Genomic DNA, 9717 nt, shown 5'->3' with positions numbered 1-9717 from the left:
GCCTCTTCTTCACGAGCCTTAGCCAAATCCGCTTGGAGGTCCTTTATAGCCTTGTCCTTTTGGCTGCAAAGAAGCCGCATAGCATCTCTCTCCCCCGAGACCTTCTGAAGCTCGACCTCACACTGGCTAAGGTCGACTCGAAACCTACTAATGGCCTGCACAGTAGGGAAAGAACACGAGTCAAGTTTGGAAAAGAACAAAGAAACCAAGTATAGTAAAATCATTACCCGGGTAATGAAACGTTGGGCCTCTTCTAGTAGAAGAGAAGCGTCACCAATATCGGAAGCATCATTGACTCCAGTAAAGCAATCCCGAAAGGGATCCCCTACACTAGAGCCTCCGCCCATATCGGGGGTCTTTAATTCTCGAGCTTCCTTTAACGCCTCCTCAGAAAAGGTTGGAAGGGAAGGCGAATGACTCACTGTCATAGCCCAAGCGAATCACTTGGGGCGCTCCGATCAAGACTCGGGATCCCGGGGCCAACCCCGACCGGTACAGCCGCCATCGGCTCAGGAGCTTTGGTGACTTCGATAGCTCTCGCAGATCGGATCACCAAAGCTGAGGCACCGCCTTCTTCTTCTTCGTCGTCGTCTTCTTCTTCTTCTCTCAGTCGTTGGACCGAGTCAATCGGAAGAGCAATCGCCTTCCTCCTCACCCTTTGAGTTTTGGGCTTGGGGTCCTCTAACCGAGAGGCAGCTTTTCGCTTTTTATCTTTCCCCGGTTTCGGGACCGGGGACTTGGTTCCTTCTTCACCGCTCGAAGGCCTCAAAGCGGCATCCTTGGTTACACCTGCATGAAAGGAAATCGGTAACGAATGGAGCACAAAGAACACTTCGAAGGAAACGAGAAGTAAAATCTTACCGTGATTCTTGGCCTCCCATCTACCTTTTGCCAAATCACGCCAAGCGCGTTCGGCATAAAAGGAAGTCGAGGCTAACTTCCGAACCCAATCCTCGAGGTCGGGCACCGCTTGTGGCATCCAAGGGGCAACTGTATATCGGAGAAAGACATTAGAAAAAATCAGGAAAAGATACGAAAAGCAACGTCTTATGAGGACCACTTACGATCAAAATTCCATTCCTCGGGGAACAACATCTTCTTTTACGGAATAAGGTCACGGGTCCTCACCCGAATATAACGGCCCATCCAACCCTGATCCTTGTCTTCATCGATGCTCGACATCAAAGCCTTCGATGCCCGACGATGAAGTCTGATTAGTCCTCGAAAGATTTGAGGCCGATACAATCGTATGAGGTGATTCAGGGAAAAATCCAGCCCCCCAGCTTTGATGGAGAAGAAATGAAGTAGGATTACTATACGCCATAGAGAGGGATGAACTTGACCGAAGATGACCTGGTATCTTTTGCAAAAATCAATGATCACCGGGTCGATGGGACTCAATGTAAAGGGATAAGTGTAAACACTTAAAAACCCCTCCACATGGGTGATGACGCTCTCTTCGGGAGATGAAATTTACAACATAACCTCGGAACCCCAGTTGCAGTCTTTCCTAACGGCCTCGAGATGACCCTCCGTTATAGAGCACATGTACATCGACACGTGCTCGCATCGACCCGGAACAGATGAAGGATTCTCAACCTTAAAATCGATCTTCAGAGTACACGGGCTGGGAATATAGTCATAGGTGGACGGCTCCACCGACGCCTTGTCACCGAACGGCCGTGAAGAATAAGCTTTCTCCTTTTGAGGTACAGTTTTCGAAGTTTTGGCCATTGATATGAGAGGAAGAAAGGCAAAGGAAATTGAAAAATTGACGACACCAAAACTCTGGTGTAGATGGCTCTGCAAGCGACGAGATAGAGAGAAAAGATAAGAAAATTTGGGGGAGTGAATGCGTAAAAGTGGTAAATGTTAGATGAAAGGGTTATTTATAGGTTCGCATCATAACGGTTCAATATCAGAGGTGGTCGACCGCCATCTGACAAGCATTAAATACCTTGAAAGACTAAATCGATGGGACAACTATCACATACGTCATAATCGATCCCTGTTAAAACGTCAGATTATAACCCGATCGAACCGTCGAAAATCATATCGATTCTCACCGCATCCTTCGTGAGAAACGAGGGTACTATCTATATATGGTCGAAATAGATTTCGGCCTTCGTACGTTCGATCGAGTTCAAGTGGTAAGAAGTCGGAGTGAAATTTTGGGAGTGAGCTCCGAAGACAGTACTAACGAGCCTCGAGTCCGAAGGCTGCTCGAGGAGTCGGCTCGATAACCTTATCGAGCTCGTGACCAAATCGATCCGCAAGGCATTTCTTCGAGGTCGGAAATACGTGACGCCCATCCCGAAGGTCGAACCCGAGCCAAGACCGAAGAGCTCGACCCAGTAACGAGTTCGAGCCAGTATCGAGCTCACAGACAAGAGCCGCTACAACCGCACCAAGAGAGAGAATCTTGGCGGGAATCGAGGAAGAGACAAATCATCATGGGTCCTCCATTATATACTTTATTTTATTATTTTTTGTTATAAATAAAGTAATGACCCTCTACTATAAAAGGGAGATCCTTGTAAGCTATGGACACACTGAAGACACTGGAACAAAAGATACCTCATTGTGCTTGTTTTACTTCATTTTATTCATTCTTTCTGATTTATTATTCCCACAGTCATAGTCAAGAATATTCGTATTGCTATCTCTCTATACGATTTGTATCAAAGGGTATCACGTATCCTTAGAACCATACATAAATTTAACGTTATCCGATTTTTCGGGTAAACATACTTCAATACAAATTTTTTTAATAAAAAAACAGATATTATTTCAATCATTTTTGGTAAGAAGGTCAACAAGAGAGAACTGCCGAGACATTTATTGAAAAACGATAGTTGCAACTACTTCTAGATAAAGCACGCATAAGTGATTTTTTTTTTTTTTGGTGTAATGAAGACATAAATTAATTAAGAGTCATTACATAAGGAGACTTGTTTGGGCGACATGGTGCCCATTTTGTCTTTTTCAAAAGTAGATGCAACAAAAGTAGGAGGAACATAAAATAACATCAAGCTTCCAAAAAGGTCCGGGCAGTTTCCTTGCTTAGCCAGCTTATCTCCGACTTCATTTGCCTCCTTAAAGATGTGCTTCAGTGGCGGATCCCCCACCTCTTGTAATAGCCCTCTGCAATCATCAACAAGATTTTGATAATAGCAATCATTGTTAGTTGTCATTTTAATTAAATCTTTGCCGTCAGTTTCGACAACCAGTGGGTATAAGTAGCAAGTTTTAATCCGCGGAGTAAGGCTAGGGCTTCCATATATATGTTAGTAGCGTATGAAAGGGCTATATTGAATTCTAATATCCAGTTACTATTAGAGGAAAAACTTCAGAGGAGTTAGGTTTTTAGCGGGAAACAAATGTAACATGCGCGCATATTATTATATATGGATGACAAGGCAGGTTAAAACACTGTTTAGTGAAATTTACTCTACTTATACCTTCCCTAGTTACATTAATTGTTAATTAAGTGTTGAGTTAGGCGGAGTTATTTGTAAAGAAAAACAACAATAAAGAGAGATCGACAGATTACGTAGTGAGGTAATTACCTCGTTAAATCAACTCTAATGTTTTCAGTGGTGCTGTTTTATTTTTAAGTTGTATAGCTTGAATGTTTATGAGTCATTCAAATTCGTGTTCCCTGAAAATAGCTTAGTAAACTAATGGAAAATACTTAGTATTTACATTTAATGCGTGCACCAAACTAAATAAGTGCATAAGTATTATTTATTCATTAATTTTATGGCTTAATCATAATTATGCAATATGCACTGTCCCATTCAAGTTGTTACCTAATCATGATAATTAGCATGGTATGATGCGTGCATCGAGATTCAAGTAAGTTTATTTTTTTAATTTTTTCCTGTAATGCTACTATTATCTAATTTGAATTGAAGGGATTATATAATATGCGCGACTCCAACGTCAAACCTAGCACACACCAAATTATCACCCTAAGTAAATTCAAAAGTGTGATGACAAACCATTATAATAGACCAAGATTTTGATCAACACCTTAAACACGATTATATTCTAAGGTTCTACGGACTAATTACAAGTATGAGATTGAGCTTACAAAATTGGCTTGGGCACCACGCATGCATTTGAAAGAATTTGAGCATATCCCTGTATAAGCAATTTACACCATACATACTATGGAAAATTACCATCATAAGCAAATAAGTATAAAAATTAGTCAATTCATTAAATATTACTAATATTAACCAAATACTATCAATATTAGCCAATTAGCTATTTATAGCCAAAAATATCAAATGTTTGCTTTCTTTTGATTGAGTGTTATTAATGGAATAAATTTGGTACATCTTAAGGGGTTTGAATCTCAGTTTTGGAATGATTTGTTGTAGTTTTGAGGTGGTTTGAATTGAAATTCGAAGTAGAAGATGAACATAAAAAAAGATGATATGTGTATCACACTGTGTATTACATATTGTATCAAATGAATAACAATGTATACATGTGTATGAGATACATGCATGTTATAAGTTTGATACATGTATCCCAGAAAAAAAAAATTAAACTCGATTTTAACTACAAATATTGATACCAAATCAGTTCATATCACCTCTAATTTTGCTCAAATTTTGTATATTGCCCCGTCTATATGTTTTCGACGATAACCATACCCATTGAAAAAAAATTATTATTTGCCTAATCTTTTTAATATTGTATATCATTGGTAATGAATTTTGACTCTAAACTAGTCTAACTCACCTTCAAACTTCGTTAAAATTTATACATTGTCTCATCAATGTGTTTTCAAAGAATCACAATAATACCCATTGAAAAGAAAAAAATATTTGCCAATATTTTTTCAATATTGTATATCATTGATAATGTTTTTGGTTATTTTTGGTGACATGACTAAAATGGCTAGTTATTGATAAATAATATCTTTTTTTGATACAAGAAAGAGCTCATTTTGTGGGGGTTAATTTAAAGATTTGTGGCAGTTTTTGACCTCCACAAAATAAATTGTGGCGGCTTTAAAAAATGCCACAGTTACCTTCGCCACAAGTATTTCTGTGGGAGTTTTTAAGAACCTCCACGACAACCGCCACAAAATCAATTTATAATTTGTGGGGGTTTTTAGAGGCTATCAGTGACGGTTTGTAACCTTCCAAATATGATCTCAATGTTTTAAAAAAATATTATGGGGGAGTTATAAACCCCCACAATTTCTATCTCAATCTTTAAAAAAAATTAAATACTAGCAGCTTATAACTGCCAGAATATTTTTTTTCTATTCAAAATTTTAGTTCTAGGATTCAGTAAATACACCGCAAATCTAATTCCATTAAAAGTATCTAAACAAACCAACATCACAAATTCAAGTTCATATCAAACTAAGGTTATACAACACATACGGTATATGATAGCTTAAACATTTTGCAATCTAGAGTAGGTCAACAATAAATAAATATACAAAAGTGACATGTATTTGCTTGCTGATCTGTATTGTTGTCACCTCGTGATACTCTTCCGCCCATGAGTGAAGCAGACTCACTCTGCATATCACTATGCTGGAACTGTAAAATAAACCAATAATTAATTTATCAAACTAAACCAAACCACACCAAAGTCAAAATCTTTTGGAGCTAACTTCAAACAAAAGCAACAAAAAGTGCAAAAAAAATCTGGAATAAATTAAAAATATATACTACTAGCTTACCTCAATATCTCATTTCTAGAGGAACTAACAACTACAAATATGAAACAAATTTGGTTACTTGATATAATCTAGAAAAAGAAGTAAAAGAATTGAAAATTTAGGAGATGAGTTAAGAAACAAAACTTACCCCTCAGCAAGCACATCAATCCTTTAAACCAAATCTGCATAAATTTAACATCCAATCAAGTTAGCTTCAACAAAACTTTTTGTCTCTTGAACTACTTCATAGTAAGAGATCCTCTTAAAGGAAACACATGAACACCATAAATTTAAAAAGAGGTGAATCAAATAAAAAGGGTGAATCATATATGAATATCATTTCTAAACATACTTTTAAACCAAATATGAATACCATTCTAAGCATACCTATAAACCCAAAAAAAATAAAAATAAGAACTACTTAATTATTGTTACCTTCAGATAGGGCACATATTTAATAAAGTCAGAAACAACATTTCCCTTTACTACATCATCAATTAGATGGTATGTAACTAGTTGTACATACTCTGTCACATGGCCAAAAAGTGTTCAAGTTCTTGCTCTTGATATGTCTCATTGTAGTATATTTCTTCTTCCATCTCTTCTCACATATCATACAAATTAAATCTTTTGGCTATGGATGCACAACACATCATCTACATAATACACCTTTTGTGCTTGAGATGCTTCAATGTAAGGCTCAGGTTCTTCGCTCTCTATCTCTAGTAACCATATAGAAAATTATAGTTCACTGTCTTTTTTCAAAATAAATTAAGCATCAGTGGTATACTAATAATTAACCTACCCAAAAATCCCCAAGATTAAAGTTCACTGTAAGACCTTAGCAAGTAAAAGAGATACTAAGGACCATGTAGTTTCTTGAGATTTTCCAATGTAGATGTTAGAGATAACATTAGCAAATACCCTGTCTGAAGAATTCCGATGTGCTCTCGCACAATTATTAATATATGGGTCTCTTCAAGCAATTTTAACATCACACAACATAATTAAATTATGGTTGGAATTTGAAAAAACTTTACGTTAAGTGAAAAACTCTTTACAGAAACACTGGGTAATCTGTAACCAAAATTAAAAGATCTAATAGCGGAGGTACCGTTTGTTTAAAGTATTCATATATTTTGAAGCATATATATTTAACAAGATTTACTCAATCATATTCTTCAAGAAGGACTATTCCAAGGCAGATTGTCCATAAAGGTTTTATTACTGGTTCAAGCAATAAACTACAACTGAAAATCACAAATTCCATGGCTACTGAGATAAAGAAAACAAATTGAGTTAAGAGAAAAGAAAAAAACCACCTTAATACGAGTAGCGGCATTCTAAAGTTAATTTGCCCAAAAGGATACTTTCCTTCAAAAAAAATCATGTCATCCTTCAAGCCTGAAAATAATTGAATAAAAAACCATTAAACTGAAACATTGGGGCAACGGAAAATACGTAATCCCTGATCTTAAAAGTCAGTGTAGGAGCCATAAATTGAGAAGAATAATAATACTTAAACGTAATTATACTAGATCAAAATTGAAGCAGATAAAGAAAGAACGCACCTGAAGCAATTGAAGCGAAGGGAATTCACAGGGAAGAAGGCAGTTCAGCCAAATTGTTGAAAAGAGAAAACCTTGAGGCATAGTGGAATTAAAAGAGGGAAAGATTTGGGAAATTTTTTGAAATGGGAGGGAGAAATTACCGCGTCTGTTTTTGGAGCAAACAAGAATGAAAATTTTAAGCAACCAAACCAAACTAGTTAAGAAAAATAATTTTTTTTTTAATAACAAAAATAATTTTGGCATCAATAAAATTGCTAAAATCTCTATATTAGATAAATGCAATAATATTTTAATTGGTATGATGAAAATAACGAAAATCCAAGTACTTAGCTTTGTTAGTATTATTTATATCCTTTCAAAATTTAAATTATCTAAAATAAAATGATAAAACAAAAATTATGTGTATATAATTATAAAACTTAAATATCTTTCAGGTAAATATCGCGCGCGCCTGACGTATGGTCGTTACCTCACACCTTAAACATATAAACATCCATCAATAAGATCTTTATTGCTTATATTTATATATATTTTTGTCTCATTTTACTATTTAGCTACTACTGCTCTATTCTTTCTAATTGTAAAATTTTGTCACAATCTCAATTTTTCTCCGTAGGATGTCGTGATGGCACCTAGTCTCAAGAATTTTTACAAAAAAAACCTCACAATAAAAATAATTTTGTGAAGGTTGGAACAAAAATGCCACAAATAGAATATATAATGGGGGTCTTCTACAACCCTCACAAATAAGCTGCCACAAAAAGAATTATTTTGTGGGGATTGACACAAACGCCACAAAATAAATGTATAGTGGGGGTTTTGTATAACCCCTATAAATAAACCGCCGCAATTTAACAGATATTTTGTAGTAGGATCCTTGGCCAAAGAGAAGTGTCAAGTCATCTTGCCCATTCCCTCTTTTATATATATATATATATATATATATATATATATATAGATAGATAGATAGATAGATAGATATTATGTACTACGTCCCAAAAGTCAGATTTCTTTGATCATCAGAACATGAAAGAAATTAATTTAAAGGCCTTAAGATAGTTCATAAAAGAAAAACCATAGACTCATATAGGAAAGATTAAGAAACAAAGAGGGAAAATGATTCTATATATGCTTAACTACTCCCATTCAAATCATTTGTTGTGTAGTCTTACCCTGTTAATAAAAATAACTCACAAAAAATAAACACTGACCGGTAGATTCAACTTATTCATTGACCGGTAGATTTAACTTATTCATTTGATATCTTCTTCAATAAAAAATTGATACGTATTCTCCGATCATTTAGTCATGAAAGGGAAGTGCATGGACTTCTATAAATTCAATTTTGTGAGTTAGCCCTATCCTTCTCAATTGTTGGAAGACCAATCTCATAGCTAATTTTCTCGTTAATATCCATGGCAAGGATATGAAGCAAATTCATAGAAATTTATGCATACAATATACCGTCTTTTCAGTTTCCCACTATCATCATACATAATACACAATAAATTTATTGATGTTTAAGGTAGTTTAATTGTGAAAGATGTGGAAGAAACGTTAGAAGCTCACAAATGTTATTCACAATTGATACGTTATAAACTAATAATAGCACTCTCTTTATATCCATAACTGAAATCTCCTCATAACCTGAAACCTCATCTCTTTTTCTTATTTCACTGTCATTTTTTATTTTATTAATAAATAAATAAGTAAGAGGGAAATAATCCAAAAAAAAGGAGATAAAAGATAAATATGAATGGAGGCCATAGAGAGGTGCCACATCACCTTATCTATGCCTAGCTTTTATGTTATATATAGATAGATTGGGGTTGATCAACTAAGTGTTATAATACCTTTAGTTTGCCATTCCTGATGCCATATATGCAAATGGGTTAAATTTAACATACTCATCCAATTGGGGCGAAACATCGAGGAAAAGAAGAAGAAACGATTTTTTCAAAATTAACTTATCTCTGAATGTCAGATGAAAACTTCATAATATCATTTATAATATAGATATATAGGTATTGCAAGAATAAAACCGTAACTTAGGAGTATAAAAGCTTATTCACAAAAGATAATTAATTCTATTGTCTTGTATTTTTTTACTAATTGAATTCTTTAAACAAGATGCTTACAAAATTAATTAACAAAAGGATATTTGATAAGGGCAAACTAGTCGTATTATAATATTTTATATTGATAAATAGATTAAAAAAATTGTTTAAAAAAAGGAAGTAAGTGTAATGTCGTAAACCACAAAGGAGTTTAGCGTGATAAAGCAAATTCTAAGGGGTCCTTGAATAATTAATTTCTTATATTACACAATATGTATTTCGCTTTAACTTGTTATTTAATCATGATAACTAACAAGGCGTGATGCGTGCATTGATTTTTATTTTTTACAGTAATACTGATGTTATCTAATTTGCATTAAAAGGAGTATATAATATG

The sequence above is a fragment of the Nicotiana tabacum genome, chromosome 22 (assembly GCF_000715075.1).
Source record: "Nicotiana tabacum cultivar K326 chromosome 22, ASM71507v2, whole genome shotgun sequence".
NCBI classification, from domain to species: domain Eukaryota; kingdom Viridiplantae; phylum Streptophyta; class Magnoliopsida; order Solanales; family Solanaceae; genus Nicotiana; species Nicotiana tabacum.
The sequence above is the reverse complement of the archived record's forward strand: the minus strand, read 5'-3'. Positions refer to the sequence as shown.